This window comes from Ambystoma mexicanum, chromosome 7q, assembly GCF_040938575.1.
Source record: "Ambystoma mexicanum isolate Mex_15411 chromosome 7q, UKY_AmexF1_1, whole genome shotgun sequence".
Lineage (NCBI taxonomy): Eukaryota > Metazoa > Chordata > Amphibia > Caudata > Ambystomatidae > Ambystoma > Ambystoma mexicanum.
In genome coordinates this window covers 876,337,561-876,354,889 of record NC_090941.1, presented here as the reverse complement: position 1 = coordinate 876,354,889, position 17,329 = coordinate 876,337,561, and positions in this window count along the sequence as shown.

Here is a 17,329-nt window from a genome sequence, read left to right as displayed (position 1 = left end):
CTGTTTGATTTCTCGTCTGCAATTTGATGCGGTCAACCACTCCATCCTCATAAAATGGTTCCACCATACCCTGGGTATCTCAGAGAGGGCTCTGGACTGCTTTCTCAATGAGCATCTGTCCCAGGTTATTCTGGGCTCTTTCTCCTCCCCACCTCTATCCCCTCTAGCTATCTCCACCGGTGGCGTCCCCCAGGGCTCCAACCTTTCTCCCTGGCTCTTTAACACCTACTTTGCTCCGCTCACACATCTCATTTTCACCTACTCCCCCAACTTCCAGTGTTATGTAGATGACACACAACTCTTCTTCAAATTCCCTCTGATCCTCTCCTTATGTCCTCCATCATTCCTTACTGCCTATGGGCCATCCAGTCCTGGTGTACTTCCAATGATCTCTGCCTCAACGCAGCAAGACTGAAACCCTTCATATTGGAGGTGGAGGTGTTGCCTTCATCGCAAAAACATCATTAGGTCTTAGGCTTGCCCCCATCCAAACTTTCCCCTTTCGAGAACTCTTAACTATGAAACTACCTTTGTCGCCCACACAAACCATAACAGTACACCTGTTCTACAGACCTCCAGGTCCCCTATCCTCTTTCGAGGAAGATATTACACTACTCCTTACAGCCAAATCTAAGCTAGGCTCATAAATCCTGCTCCTAGGAGACTTTAATTTAGGACTATATGACACTAAAGACACCATGCATCGGCTGTCGCTAACACCATTGCAGAACTAGGTTTCTCACGAGTTTCCCAACCTACCCACAACAAAGGCAGACTATTAGACTGGAACACGGATATAAATTGTGAGATCAATATCCTCTCTAACCAACCTTGTGCTTGGTCTGACCATCACCTCATCCTCTTCAAAGTACAGGACACCAATCAGTCCAACTTGGATAAACCAGTGGCACCCCCCAGACTTTCCAGAAACATGCGCAACTTAGCAGCACAAAAGATACTCCCACTACTCCAACCTATCATCAATTATTTTACTTCTAATGATGACCCAACATCACTAGTTGACCTCTATAATACAACATTACTTAACGCCATTAACAAAATCGCACCACAAAAAATGCAAAAAGCTAAACCTTGCCCACACCTGAACACTTGGTTTACCCCCCTCCTCAGAACCTTGTGCAATGATAAAAGAGCAGCTGAAACCCTATGGAAAAAAAACCCTCAACAACTAACAAAAACAACTTCACAACAGCCACAGCCACTTTTAAAACAGCAATCTTCCAATTCAAATGTGAATTCTATAACAACAGAATTGCCAAAGTCGAACACAAAATAATTATTCAGTATACTCAAAGAGCGTGAATCTCCGACCGCACCGCCGGTCTCCTGTACTGATAGCACTAGGTGCACTGATATTCAGAAATCTCTCTCAGACAAAATTGAACTCCTTCAAACTAAAATAGAGATTAAAAAAGTAAGCTTAGCTAATAATACACCCTATCATGTAACTTCAAATTCCCCCCCCTTGCAACCAAGGATGTCGAGGACATAATTATGAGTCTATAACCTTCCAGATGCCTGGGCGATATTTGCCCAGCAACAATCATAAAAGATACTGCAAAGGAATTGGCGCCCTTTGTCACATCCATAATAAATGCGTCCTTTGCAACCAACTCAGTACCTACCAACTTAAAGGACGCTTGGGTACTACCTCTCATAAAAAGAAAAACACACTTGATCCAAACAGCCCTACAAACTATAGACCCATCACCGTTGTCCCTTTCCTATTAAAAATTCTGGATAGGGCAGCTTATCTGCAGATCCAGCAACACATGGAAAATAAAAACCTTACGAGGGTTCTGCCAATCTGGTTTACGCCCCAGACGTGGCTCGGAAAAAGCACTGATAGATCTAATAACACATTTGAAGACTATAAAAGATAAAAGCAACCTAGCCCTCTTGCTGTTGCTAGATCTATCAGCTGCCTTTGACATAGTGGACCACAAAACGCTCTGCAACCACCTCTCATCTGCGGCTAATTTCTCGGACGATGCCACCTCATGGATTCAGTCCTTCCTCAATAATAGAACTACCAGAGTGTTTGCTCCAACATCATCAGCCCCACCTACACCAGTCCCCTGTTGGGCCCCTCAGAGCTTGTGCGTCTCCCCGACGCCCTACAATATACTTACAAAGCCCCTAGTGTCTCCTACACTAATTACGCAGACGACACCCAAATCATGATCCCTATCACTGGAGACTACATCACAGACTCTAAACATCTAAATGACATCTGCTTAATTACCCAAGTGTGCATGGCCAAACACAGACTCTATCTCAATGACGAGAAGACAGAGCTGCTTCTGGTAAGAACCCAGGCTAAACTTAATAAACTGGATACTCAATTTAATGTCTTCAATATTGACAGCAATAGCATCAAGGTCTCCAAAGATGTAAAAACCCTAGGTATCTACATCGTCTCCTCACTCTCTCTGTCGAGACAAATCACTGCAACTGCCAGTACGACAGCTTATACGTGCAAGCTCATTAATGCTTGCAGACCATTTCTGACAACCAACAATTGCATTACCCTAGCCAGGGCATTAGTGCTATCCAGGCTAGACTACTGTAATGCCTTATACCTGGGCACTAACCAATACAACATTAAAAAGCTACAAATCTTCAAGAATAATCTGTTTAGGTCAGCAGCCAACTTCCCCAGAGCACTTCACATCTTAGATTTGAGACATAATGCACACTGTTTATCTATCAATCAAAGAATTAGACTAAAACACTATTACTCACTTTTAAATGTATAGACAACTTAGCTCCTAAATACCTATGTGACAAATTCAAAGATAACTCCTCGGATCGACCCACTAGATCATTCGAAGCTAGCTGCCCTACTGTCCCCAGATTTAAGCTCCAAATAGCAGGAGGCTGTAGCTTCCTGGTCTTAGCAGCCAAAATCTGTTACTCATTACCCACTAGCATTAGAGCATCAGAATGAATGTTAACTACCTATAATACAGATGTATAAGGTTCTCAATAACTGCAACTGTAAATTTACTTTCTGTTTTTTTCCTGCTTAGCCCAACAACACTCTGTAAAATATTTATTGTCGAGGCCTAGTGTAACCAATACCTTGATGTAACAGTAAATATTTTTGCTGATGAACTGTAAATACTTTGCCTGCAACTGTACGACATATGCCCAGATGCCTCTGGGCTTGGCATGCTATATAAATAAAACAAAATTACATTTACAATTACACTTATTGGGACTCTTGCTCCCTCTTTCTTTCCCTCACTCCTGCCATCTTCTATGGGCTCTCCCCCTTCTCCTTCATATGAAGCCAGAAACCTTGGAGTCATCTTCGACTCCTCTTTCCTTTCTCCCTCACATTCAGGACCTGGCCAAGAAGGCCCACCTTCAACTCCACCTCTTCAAAGTAATTCTTCCAGTCCTCACTTTTCCCACAGAAGCTCAATGTCTCCAGAGCTCGGGTTCTCTCTAGGCTAGACTACTGCATTTGTTTTTTTCTGAATTTACCCCCTTCTTATTTACGACCCCTCCAGCTAATCCAGAGTAGGGCTGCAAGACTTGGCCTCAAGCCCAGGGACCTCATCTCACCAGCCCTAACATCTTTCCACTGGCTCCCGGTTGCTGCAAGGATCACTGCAAATTCACTGTCTGGGGCTGAGGACGATGCTATCTACAACTGGCTCTTACTAAAAACTCTTCTTCCAGATCTTTACATTCTTCCGGAACAAACTCTCTGTGTGTCAAGCACTTCGCTAAACAGCAAGCTGGTGGCCGATCTCTTTCCTCTACAGGCTCTCTCCTATGAAACAGACTCCCTGAATCTTCATGTTGACCCAGATCTCCTCAAGTTACAGAAGCTCCTCAAGACCTTCCTTTTAACCTCCTCCCTCCCTCCCTCCATCCCTCCCTCCTCTGCTAAACCCAACAGTTGCTGAGATTGGTGACCAGGGTACTTTTGTGTCCTCCAGGGCCCTGGCATCCCACACCCAATCACCTTCAGCCTCTGCCTGCTCCCAGCACTATCTTTGACACCCACTAACCTATGCCTTCACAGGCCTACATTTAATTATTTATTAACAGCTAACCACTCTCACCAAGCCACTTAACAGCTGCTTGCTCCCTAGCACTTTCATTTGGTACACCTAACACTTACCCCCACTTTCTCATCCCTTCTCTTGCTCTCCACATGCACGTTCTGAACTCTTACAAGACCTAGAAGGTCCACCTCTATCTTCCATTGTTATATTTGCTTTCCTTCCCGTGTTCCAGCTGCAAGTGATTTCAATCCGACACCCACCCAAGTCAACACCTGGCATGTAATGCACAGCTGAAATCCTTATTTATTTTTGTCTAAAAGTTCTTTTATTCTGAACGATGTACCACTCATACCCTCTCCTGGAACCCGCCCGGTCACGCTGAACCAAGAATCAGGCTGGTTTGCAAAGTTAAAATATTTATTTATGTATTCACAATTTAATCACACTATGTTTTAACAATAATCACCAATGGGGTGATGTAACACTGAATAATTTCTTTAATACACAAGGGGTAATAGTGAGCAAAACAATTCAGCACAGAAATGATACTTTTGTGTGTGTGTTCAGATCCGATAGCACTGTGGTTGCTAGTTCCCCCTGCACACTCATCAATCCCCAATAGACAATATAGAGGGATAGGAGGAGAGAGCAGGTATTCATGAATGGCAGAATTCAAACAGAATATCAATCCCAATTTCCCCCAGCAACACAAGAAAAATTGGCAAGATGTCAGAATGGTTTTTAAAGTTATCTTAGAATGGGCTGGGCAAAAACAAAAAAATGTGGTCTAAATTGCTGAAATTGTTATAATTCTTATGGGAGCTGCTTTGGATAGTTGCACACAAACATTAGCAATGATTTAATACTAAGAAACACTTTGAGATCATAAAATTAAGGTTGGCAGCAATCATAAGCTGTTTTGCGCGTGTAAGAATTTCCCTAAAATGAAATTTGCGGCAAACGTTTCACTGCACGATAATCACAATAACGGGAGAACCGTATGGATTTGGGATGCAGAATTAGAGCTGTGGATGTTAGCTCCAAGCAGAAGTTGAAATTGCACTTTTAAAATGACAAGAGGATTTCTTACACTAGAGTATAACTATGAATACAACGAATACCACAAACGAACACAGCCACTTGATCAGGGCGAGTGCCTGCAGAGGTCCCACCTTCTTCAGATTTGAAAAGATCAGCGCAGAGATAGTTTTAACAAAACTAGCACAAGAGGAAGATAGGAGGGATTGGATAGAGGGTTCAGACAATTCAAAAATACTACTAACAATATCCGGTTCTGAAGACAAGATACGATGTGTTTAAGATAGGGATTACCTAAGCAAGGTACGTAGGCTAGTGACACAGTTCTATCTATAGATACTCACTAGATACGTTTTTAAACGGAACCGTCAGGATTCTGGTCCATCAAAATTCTGGTCAGGGAAGGGAATCTGGTTCTGGGACAGATAGCTGGGCACATCGGACTGGACCCGGCTGTAATTAGCAAGGCGCTCTGTTCACAGCATGGCACAGGAGTGGATCGGATCTGCAAGGCACTCTGGTCGCAGCACGGCACAGGACTGGATTGGATCTGCCCTTTTTGGTTGTGATGATTTTGATTTTCAGCAGGCAAGCAGTACAGCGCAGCCCGGCTGTATTTTTTATTTTGTTTTGTTTTTTTTAAAATACGTTTTTATTGGCATTTCTTTATACATAAACATCGGGACTCAACATTGTCCCAAATCCCCCCTTCCCGCCCCCCTCCCTCCCTACCGGTATTAGCGTCCTTGCAGTTCCACAGCGCCCCTTGAATGCTTCAGTCTTAGCTAGTGAACATATCCAGAATGCGTAGGTTGTGGGGGCAACATTGTAGCATGCAGTCGCTTTGCAGGAATTCTATGGCGTCTCCCCAGTCCGTAGTAAATCGATGTCTGTCCCCTTGGAGGTTATATGTAATTCTCTCCATTGCTACAAAGGTACATATCCTATGAAGCCATTCTTGAGTGTTTGGAGGGGAATTTTGTTTCCATTTTTGTGCTATTGCTAGCCAGGCTGCTATGAGGAACCCCATAAGGTTCTGCTTTTGTGGCTTTGTAAGTGTCTTATCTCTGGGGGCCCACATGCGCACATCCATATTTCTTCTTCTAGATTGGCCGTTCCCTTGAACATCTCTTGCATCTGTGTTTTCACTTCCGCCCAGAATTGTTGTAGTTCCTTGCAGTCCCACCAGATGTGTCTCCAAGTGCCCATGGTGTCGCATCCCCTCCAGCCTTTCCCTTGTGTTGTCGGGAACATTTTGTGTAATCTTTCCCGGGGTATAGTGCCATTGGACCATCACTTTTGTCCAGGCTTCCCTCGTTTGTATTGCCCTTGTCCATTTGGGGATTATTTGCCAGAGATATGTCCATTGATCCCTCGTGATTTGTTTCCCTAGTGTGGTTTCCCATTTTTTCATGTAGAGCCATGTAATGTTTTCTTCTTGGGCGTTAATGAATTTGTAAAGGGTGGAGACAAATTTCTTTTCTCCCGTTTGGGTCAACATGTAAGTCTCGAATGGGGTGGGATCCCTTGTCAGGGCCTTCGTTTTTCTTGGGGTTGTGAGCCAGTGGTGGATCTGTTTGTACTGGTATCTGTCCTTTTCCGAGAGGCCCAGCAATTCCTGACATTCTATGAAGGATCTGATCTGCTGCCCCTCGAACATGTCTCCCACTTTTGTACAGCCGGCATCTCGCCATTTCTGGAAAGTCCCATTTTCCACTCCTGGGGGAAGTCTGGATTGTCAAACATTGGAATGAATGGGGCGGGATAAATCATGAGGGTTTCTCTCTTGGTCCCTCTGTCCCATATTTCCATGGTGGTACTCATGACTTCACTTATCTTAATGTTTTGGTGTCTGTGCTCGGGTTTCTTCCACAGCAGGTGACACAGGTTTGATCTTGTGACGGCTCTATCCTGTGCCTCCCACCATTTTTCTGATGTGTCCGTGATCCACTCGTTTACGACCCACAGTTGTGCCGCCTCGTAGTACTTCCTGAAGTGGGGAAGCGCCATTCCTCCATCTAATTTGTGTGCTGTAAGCGCCTGTTGTGATAGTCTTGGTGTTTTGTTTTGCCATATATACATTTGGTGATTATTTTGGTGAGTGACTTAAAGAAGGTTGTCAGAATCCGTATGGGGAGAGCTTGGAAGTGATAAAGCAATCTGGGTGAAATCATCATCTTGATGACCGTTATTCTGCCCCACCAGGAGATTGTCAGCGGGTTCCATCTGTTCAGATCTCTTTTAACGTCTTCCAGGAGTTATGTATAATTCCCTAAGTAGAGGTTTTTTATCTGAGGTCTCAGATTCACTCCGAGGTATCTCACTCCCTCTTCCGTTGTTTGTAGTTGTAGGACTTTCGTTATCATGTGGATCTCCTCTTTGTCTCCCGCCAATGCCATTACCGACGATTTCTGTTTGTTTATTTTCAGCCCCGAAATTATTCCATAGTTGTCTATCTGCTGGATGAGAAGAGGGAGCGTCTTGCTTGGTTCTGTTATGGTCATCATCATGCAGTCGGCGTATGCGGCTGTCTTATGCATTTGCCCTCCCATTTCTATTCCCTTTATGTCTGGGGCCGCTCTGATTTTTTCCAGGAGGGGTTCTAGGAAGATTGTGTACATCAAGGGAAGAGGGCATCCCTGCTTTGTGCCCCTTTCTATTCTGATGGGATACTAGAATTCCCGGTTTACTGCGATCCTGGCCGAAGGTGAGTTGTAGTTGGCGCGGATCATATTTATAAATTCGTTTCCCATGCCCATTTTCTTTAGTGTCGCAAAAAGCATTGTCCATTCTACCCGATCAAATGCCTTTTCCGCATCTAACGAAATAATTGCTGATGGGAGTTTCATGATTCCGGCCTTCTCTATGAGATGTACTATTCGTCTTATGTTATCATGGGTTTTCCTGTTGGGGATGAATCCTGATTGTTCTTGGTGAATGAGTTTGGGAGCAGAGGCGCCAGCCTGTTAGCGAGTATCTTAGTGTAGAGTTTGGTATCGACATTGATAAGGGTAATTGGGCGGTATGAGCTTGGGTTTTCCGGATCTTTCTCCTTTTTGTGGAACACTAGTATCTTTGCCTAATTCATGGAAGCGGCAATGTTGTTCGAGGTCTTGAAGGTATTGAAAAGGGTGGTTAAATAGGGAGTTACTATATCCACGTACGTTTTGTAGAAGACCGCCGTGAAGCCATCCAGTCCTGGAGCTTTATTCTTGAGAAGATCTCTAATTGCTTTTGCTACCTCCTCTGGCGTTATTGGCTCATCCAGGGCCGCTTTTTCGGTTGGGGATACTGTTGTACTGTTGGGAGGGTGATTTCTTTTTGGAAGGCCGCCTGTTCCTTTTCGCTCGGGTGCTGTGAGGAATATAGGTTCTGGTAGTAGTCTCGGAATAATTCTTTGATGTCTTTCGTTTGTGTTTTCTTTGCTCCTTGTCCGTCTTTCAGGGTTAGCACCCATTGCTCTTGCCGTCTGCCTTTTAGTTGTCTAGCTAGCAATTTGTCTGCTTTGTTTGATTTCATCACGTACCAGTGTTTTGTGTGCAATAATTGCATTTCTGCTCTTTTGGTCCTTATCAGGTCTATCTGGCTCTGGATGTGTCGGTACGCCCTCTTAATTTTCCTGGAAGTATTCTTGGTCATTTCTTCTCTTATTTCTTCCAGTTTTTTCCCCAGTTCATCTTCCCATTTGTATGAGAGCTTATATTTGTGTGCTTTTAATGCTATTATTTGACCCCCTATCACCTCTTTGAAGGCTTCCCATGTTGTGCTTGAGGAGACATCCGGAGAATCGTTGTACTCGAAGTACTCCTCTATTTTTTCTCTGATAGTTTCTCTTGCCACTGGATCTTGTATGATTTCTCTGGGGAGCGTCCATCGCCATAGACCGGATCGTTTCGTGAATTTGGGGAGTGTGATCCACAACGGAGCGTGGTCTGATAGTGAGATTTGGCCTTTCTTGATGTCCTGGATTTCTCCAACTAGGGCCCCTGTAGCCCATATGTAGTCTATCCTGGAGCTAGTATCATGAGCGTGTGAGTGGTATGTATATCCTTTCGTTGTTCCTTTGAGTCTGCGCCACACATCCTCTAGCGTCAAGTTCTGCATTGCCTGTTTCACCGCTGGTGAGGGAGATCCTTGTTGGTTCTTTTTGGGGTTCGATCGGTCTTCTGTATGGTTCCATGCTAGGTTGAAGTCTCCGGTCAGGATCAGCTCTCCTTCCGCAAAGTTTTCTAGTTTGTTGATCGTGTCTCTGATAAATTCCTCCTGGCCAGTATTTGGAGCGTATAGGGTGGCTAAAATTAATTGGCGATTATCTATCTGGACCTTCGCAAAGACAAAGCGGCCCTTTTTATCTGCTAGTGACGCTTTAATTTGGACCTGTAGATGGTTAGCGAACGCTATGAGTACTCCTTTCTTTTTCTCTTCATCATTGGATTGGAGAATTTGATTGTAGCCTCTTATCCGGATTGAGCCTCTCCTTTTTTTCTGTATGTGAGTTTCTTGGAGCGAAATTATGTCATACTTTCCCCTGTGCAAGAAGTGTTCCATTTTTTTCCGTTTCACTGGTGTGTTCAGCCCTCTGATGTTATAAGTTAAGATTTTCAGCCCCATTCTTTTGTGTTTGTCTGATGTTTCTTTTTGGATAAAACCTGTGGGTCGCTGCAGAGCGCATTAGTGCCGGTGATCAAGTCTTTTCCCCTCTGAACTGCCCCCTCAACTTTCCCCCCTCCCTCCTTCCCCCCTCAAATTTGTCCCTGAGGAGGGCGCTGGGCCCTATGGTTGCTCCGGCATCGTGCCTTTGCTCCATGCCCTCTAACATCTCAGGGTGAACAGTTAGCAGGGGTTCCTAAACCCTGCTTGTGGTATGGATTCCATGTCCGTCCCGTGGCTCTGCCGCGCCTTCATGTGGGCACCTGCCCTGGATGGCTTGTCTGTGCAAAAATTGCCTCTCCCTCCGTCTGTTCGTGGGTGCATGTTGCCTGTTCGGGGGAGCTTAGTTTTTCTCCGTCTTGCGGGATTGGAGTCTTGTTTTTCGTTTCTCCGTTTGCCATTCCCTCGGTTGTCTCCTTTGTCTTTGGGTTTCACTGGTGTTTGGGGGCTCGGGATCATGTTCCTGGCACCCCATGATTCTGAGGCCTTCCTCGCATGTAGAGATTCGATATTGTCTTTCTTCCCATGTAAATAGGAGGCCGAATGGGAATGTCCATTTATATCGTATTTGTTTTTCGGTGAGGAGTTTGGTTAACTGGCTCATTTCTCTTCTCTTTCTGAGCGTGGATTGAGCTAAGTCTTGGAACAGCAGTATTTCTTTTCCGTTCATTCTTATTTGCTCTAAAGTTCTGGCCTTCCTTAAGATTTGTTCCTTTTGTGAGTATCGTGTCATGGCCACTAGTACGTCTTTTGGGCGGGATCCGGGCTCCCCTGTTCTTCGAGGACCTACTCTGTGTATTCTGTTGATGTGGATTTCTTCCCCAGGTCCATCATTTAGAATATCTTCGAATACTTGTTGTACCGCTGTGCGAAGGTCTTTGTTGTCAACGGTTTCCGGCATATTTTTAATTCTTATGTTCGTTCTCCTGGACCTGTTTTCCAAATCTTCGCATTGGGATTCCAATTCCAATGCCAGACGTGTGAGGCGGTCTTGTGCTTCTGCATGTTGGAGTACTTCCTTGTCCATATTCTGGACCGACCTTTCCAAGTTGTCTGTTCTTTCCTCTAGGATTTCTATGTCCTTTTTCAGTTTGTGGACTGCTAATTCAATTCGCCCTTCATATTGTCAAACTGCACCTGGGTTGATGCGATGAACTGGTCCTGGAATTCCTTAAACCAGGTTTTCATATCGTCCCTTGAAGCCATGTCTGTGTCCTCTTTTTGTTATGTTGGGTCTCACCCCTTATTTTTCTGTTTGTTTGTCCGCTTGGGTACTGTGTTCCCTATTCCCCAGATATGGGTCAGGTCTTGGTCCTGCCTGGATCTGCTTTTGTTTGCCGCCGTTGCCTGTGGCCAAGTCTTTGTTCTAGCTTTTGACATGTGTGTGATTCTTTAATCGAGTACTTCTTTATCTTGTTCCTCACTTCGGGTCCAGGTATCTGTTGTTGTATTCCGTTTGCTTTCAACTAGAAGGCCCTGTCGCGTTATGGCATTTGCACTAATTAGTATGAATATTGTCTCACTTCTTGAATCCGATGGAGTATTCTCCCCTGGTTTTGGGACTCTTTGTTGGGTATCTGTAATGATTCTCTGTGGGACCTCTGCAAACTCTTTCTTTGTTTCTACTGGGTTTTTCGTGTGTCCCCGTAGCCTTGTTCCCTTTTGGCCCCTGCTTATCCTCTTTGTCGTGGTCTCCCTATCTGGGGGGTCTGCCCTCTGGGACCGTTGAGTCCTCCCTCCGGCTACCGGGTGGGCCTCTTTTTCTTTTTTAGAGGGGAGAGGCCGACTCTCTCCAATGCACGGGTGTGGAGCGCTGGATTAATTGCTGTGATCTCGTATACAGTCCGGGGGGAAACTATCCCTTATCTCCCCTGCCCCTGTTGTCCTGGTCCATTTTCCCTCCCAACTGCGCTCGGGGGGGCGTTATCGTCTGTGTAAGGGGGGGCGACTCCCTCCCCGCTGGTCCCGGGATCTCTCCCCCACCTCGTACTTGCGTTGTGTCGGGAGCTCCGCTGGGCTCCTCTGGACTCAGCGACCTGCTGCTTGCCGACTGCGTCTGCCACGTTCTCATCCTGGGCCCGCTCGATGCCAGGGGGGTGTGCGACCTCTCCCGACTGGCCGACTCCTTCTCTCAGCGGATTTCTCCCTCGTCCATTTCCTCCCCTGCCGGAGCTGCGACGTCTCCAGACCCGGCCTGTTCCTCTTGGTGTTCGAGCCGCCGGGGTGGCATTCTCCTCCTTTCTCTCCTCTCTCCAATGGGGTCCGCTTGTTGGGAGATCCCGCTTCTCTTTATCAGGCTTAGCTTCTCAGTGCCCGGGGTACTCCCTTGTTCCGCCTGGATCGCGGCTTCCGGCGGTTGATGGGCCCGGGAGCTCGGCTCTTTTCCTGGCTTCAGCTCTGGCGGGATGGCTGTCCAGGGCATGGGCGCTGGATCCTGTGTAGCCGTCTCCGTCTACCGAATCGTTCTGGGGGCTCGTATCTCATTCTTCTCCTTCCGAGGGAGGTGGGCGCTTCTTGGAGGGCTCGGTGGTTGCTTATTTCATGTGCTTTATTGTTGCGCCCCAAGCTGGGGGATGGAGCTACGCTCACGCATGTCTGCCCGGCTTGACCGCCATCTTGGAATCCCTGCCCGGCTGTATTTTGATTCCTCCCATTAGGTTTGTGGGATTCTGGTTCTGGGAATTTGAGGCCTAGCTGAAAATGGTTCAGCTATGCAATGGGACTTTCTGCTTTGCCAGGTTTCGGGAGTCTGGAGCAAGGAAGATGTAAAGTTCTTCGGCAGGGTGATCATCCAGCATTCGAATAGTGGGTGAATCTGTGTGTCTTTATTTGTCCTCTGCTGTCTCTATTTATGCTATGATAAAGGTGGTGTGTGTGCTGGTTTAACCTAAGCTCGCCCCTTTGACAGGTGATTGGTCAGAGTCTCCTCTCTGCCTTGATAGGAGGAGAGAAACAGGGTGTCACCTTTATGGTGTGGGTTTATGAGGCTTAGAGTCCACCCCTAGCCTCTTGAACACAAAATCTACTTTTGGCACAATCCATATTTACCCAGGTGCAACCTCTATAAGCAATCGCATATACAGATTACATATTTGATGTCGCAGTTACTCCTCAAAACCCCGTCCCTGTGGGATCTTGTATTTGCTTTTCACTGAATTCCGCCATTTTAATCAGGAACACAATGTCAAATTTATCAGCAAATGTGCACGTATAATATGGGCATAAGTGAATCAAGTTTCATACTTCCAGCAGACATGCATTTGGAGTAAAACCACATTTCCTGCCATTTCCTTCCAAAATATGTCACACGTTTTTCCCTTCTCTTGAAAATTCACAAATATGTTACTTTGGTATTTTTGACAATTTTAAGTGGTAAGTTACAAGTCTTTAAACAAAATGTTATTTGTGAATGTTCAGCCACAGATGGCTGTTTGGCTCCAACTCTTTTTGTCTCCCTTCAGTCCAGAAGCATCTCCTCCCTGTTTCTCTTGGCAGAGTCCCTTTTACGACGGTCCTCACACCTCATATTTCCTGCTTTGCAGATGTTCAATGTTTCCTTCCCCACTGCAGACCACGTTCTTCCCCCACCCTGTAATTACCGCGTTGGTGTGATTTCCTTCTGGAGGGAGATGGAGGGAGAGGCCTTGCCTCTGTGAGGAAAGCTGTTATTCCAGTTTGGTAGCTTTTAGCCAGCTTAAATTTAAATGTTAATTCTATTGCATTTTTCCTTATCTTAAACCAAATTCTCATTCTAGATTTTAAACCATGGGATTACACAATTACAACATAGGTTACTCTCAGTAACAGGCCACTTAGATTGCAAACATTTGATTTCAGTTTATACATGTTAAATGTTTAATCAGGCAGCTTCTGACAACTGTCATTCAGACGGCCCAGTGTACTGCACCCAGATTTTGACAGCTCCACAGACAGGCCACTTTTGCTGTGGAACTCCCTTGATGCTTTCAGCTTTTCAGGACATTGTACGTTCACAATGATTTCTTGAACTAAGTGAACTGTAGCACCCAGTAAGATTTTTGAATGTTTGAGGGTGTTTTGTACTGGCATTCTGCAGTTTCAGCAACAAAGAAAAAGGATTTAAAGCAGGATTTTGGGGTTTCCTTCAGCAAAGCACTGCTTTTTCCTTCTGTACTCCATTTTCACATGTTGTGGAGCCCAGTGACATGTTTCAGGAGTGAGATCTCGGTTCCAACACTAACAAAATGCATGGCAGAGTATTTTTGGTACCATTAGAACACAGTGGTGCTGCATGGCAGAGCAAAAGTGGGTCAAGACATCCCACACCTCCCTGCTGCCCTGTGGGCACTTCAAAACACAATTTACTTGATGTATAAGCACCTTACAAGTGCACACTAAATAAATGAATAAATACTCACCACAAATACATGGCTGTTCAAAGCCATTTAAGGCCTTCTAATTGGAGGTCTCTCTTAATGGTACCCTAGAATCAATTCAAAGCTATTTTATAACAGCTGCAGATGCTTCAATTCTACATGGATTACATTTTTCTTTATTAATTTCACAATTCTTCTCCTAGATAGGTTTTCCCACCAAGGAAAAATCTGAGTGGGTATAGATACAGTGTCAGCCATGTATATATTCTTTTAATTTAACAGATAATGTTCCATATTTTTCTCATTGAAACAGACAACGTTCATGCCTAAGCCTGGTCGAACATATTCAGTGACAATATGAATCACAAGGATATTGCTTGTTTTGGGAGAAATGAGATGTCCCATACTTCATGCAGCATTCTTGCAAATTCTTTAGAGAAGGTCTAGCCAAGATAGTATACATCCTACAGGAATGGTCACATTTCAGGATCAGTAATCTGTAAGCTGAGACAGAGGCAGGACATTCAGCGCAGTTGAAGAAGTATATTATTTTGAGGGATCGGTAGAAAATGTAATGTAGGTGGTCTTGTATAGCTCCCTTCTGCAACCCTTGATGGTCTTGGTTCATGTGGTAAGAAAAAGTGTCTTGGGGTCATTAGTGAGACAGTGGGAGAAGCAGAAAGCTAAACCTGTGGTGTTGATGAGTGCAGGTTGGATACACCCAGTTTCTATGTGCCGATCAGCTTTGGGTGGGTTTGGCAGAAAGACCTGGGAATATGTTCCCAAGATCTGATAACTATATCTCTTTGCATCTGGTTGGTCACTGATGTGGGAGAGTGGATAGGGCTAAGAGAGAATCACTCACTCAAGGCTTGATTAGTGTTTATGTGTGAACTGCTATGCTTGGGTCGGCTAGTTAAGTGGGTATTGCACATGTAGCTTAAGGAGATAGGAGATCTTAGAGGGAAGTCAGTAGAGTAGGCCTTACAAGGCAAAGCATCCTCCATCACGGCACTACTATTACTGTCCTCCTGTAGGCATCTCTCTCTGTCTATTGTCCTCTGTCTCAAATAGATACTGCAAGTTGGCAGATGGGGAAAGAGATAAGTCTGGAAACATAACTCATTATCAGAGCTATACGCTAAGGATTATGGCAGGCAAGATCTATCGGTCCAGTGAAAGGGCAGCATGAACTATGAGGACTGCGTGCACTCAATTCACCTTCCATGAAATGTTGGTTGGCAGGATGATAGACACCACAATCCTCACTCTCATATATTTCGTTGCTGTGCTCAGTGGCCTGTGGGGACTTTTTCTCATCAGAACAAAGGCCACCCAGGTCAAGGTGTTTGAACATTAAAATAGAATTTAGTAAAGGGAGAGGTAGAGAATTGAAGTAGTATATGGCATCTCTTTGTGACTGCCAAAGACGGTGAGAATAAACGTGTCCACCTGCAGGACATTATCATGAGTGGGATTTCTTGTCAGACTGAAGGGAAGAACATCCCAGATTTGTGTGGAGGTATGTGCTAAACGTAATTCACTGTAAATGAGTGCACAAAGTCTCTACGGAAGAACACATACTTGTTTCTACAGAAAATGCCTTTGAAATCTTTGGCAGCAGAGGAGGGTCTACTGTGTCAAACTAAATGTGCTAATTGTTTGTAGCAATGCAATCAATTACTGATTTAAATGAAAAAAAGTATTTGAATTATTTTTCATCAGCAGGAGATGTCACAGCTGTAACAGAGAATGCTCTTTTTTGAGATGAGAACGATATAGTTTTCTTTCAAAGAGAATCCCTGAGAATTATTTAACACAGGAGGAGATTGATTATTTGTAGAGCAGGGGCTCTAACTGCATGCTCTGTCTCTTTGAAAAAACGAAATACTTTTTGCTTTCATAGAAAAATGCTAAGAATTATTTTATATGTAGAGATAAAATACGTTGCTTTCATCGACATGTTTTAGCATTCTTTAAAAGTAGGTGAATTATATTCAGCATAGAAAACGTACTCATGTTCTGAAAGCAGCAGAGTTCAATTCATTGTCTGTAACTGAGTCTTCAACTTCGTGATGCAACGAAATATGTGTTGCTTGCATAGAAAATAGCTGTTATTTGAAGTATTGTTTCTGAAGGGACACATTATTTGATAGTTGCATGGAAATATCCTAGAATTTTTTAAAAGCAAGTAAGTTAAATTTAGCATAGAAATAATATCTCAGTATTTTGTAAGCAGGATGATTTCAATTCAGTGCCTTCACTATAGTGCCTCTGAATCTGCATCATTGACGTCACACTATGTGGCAAACTACAGAAACCTACTTGGGAGTGTAATAGGCTTAAAGGGAACATCTAGGTATAAGTTCCATACTGACAGGTGTTGTGATTGGGTACTCTACTGTCAACAAGTACTTTCATTGGGCCCAAATAAATATACACTCAGTTACTGCCCCAGCATGTTGTCTCCATTATGGTGCTCTATCCACTCAATGCTGAGAAGTTCTAAATGCACACAATTCTGTGGAATTGTTCTCCACAACCTGATAAGCAATATCATGTGGGTTTATTGCATGCAAGTTGGTCACAGAGAGTCTCTCCTTCCTAGTAGTAAGATGGTGCCTAGTAGGAGGATGGTGCACTATTTTAATTACAGCCACTGAATATAATGTACTCCTATATCAAAATAGTCTTAAGACTTTTGTAACAAGGCCAAAAATCACTATGGTATCAATGCTATCTTTGTTCTTGGAGATCAAGCCCTTGCCTGGATTGAATCCAACCTTAGACCTCGCTAAATCTCTAGAATACCTCTCAACTCACTCCTCTAACTGTTGGTGTTCCACAAGGACCTGCCTTGGGTCCGCTCCTCTTTACACTCTCTCGGGAGACTAATTACTTCCTTTGGGTTCTCATGCCAACTCTTCACAGACGACACTCAAATATTCTTCTCTTTTCCTGAACGGTCTGATCTCTCAATCACAATTTCAAACTGTCTCTTTGCTATTAAATATATTGGATGGCTTCGCACTCTCTGATTCCAGTGGGGGAAACCTTATTGGGATGTGGGAAGGCACTGATTTCAATCATGCTATGTGGTGATAAGCACCGTCCCGTAGCTATTCCCAATATCCGATTGCCCACTCTTTGATCCCTCAATTCAAAACAAATGGAGTTGGAGGAAGACCCACATTGTGATGAGCTCTTATGCAGTTTATGATATTCTCACAGATTAGGGAACGG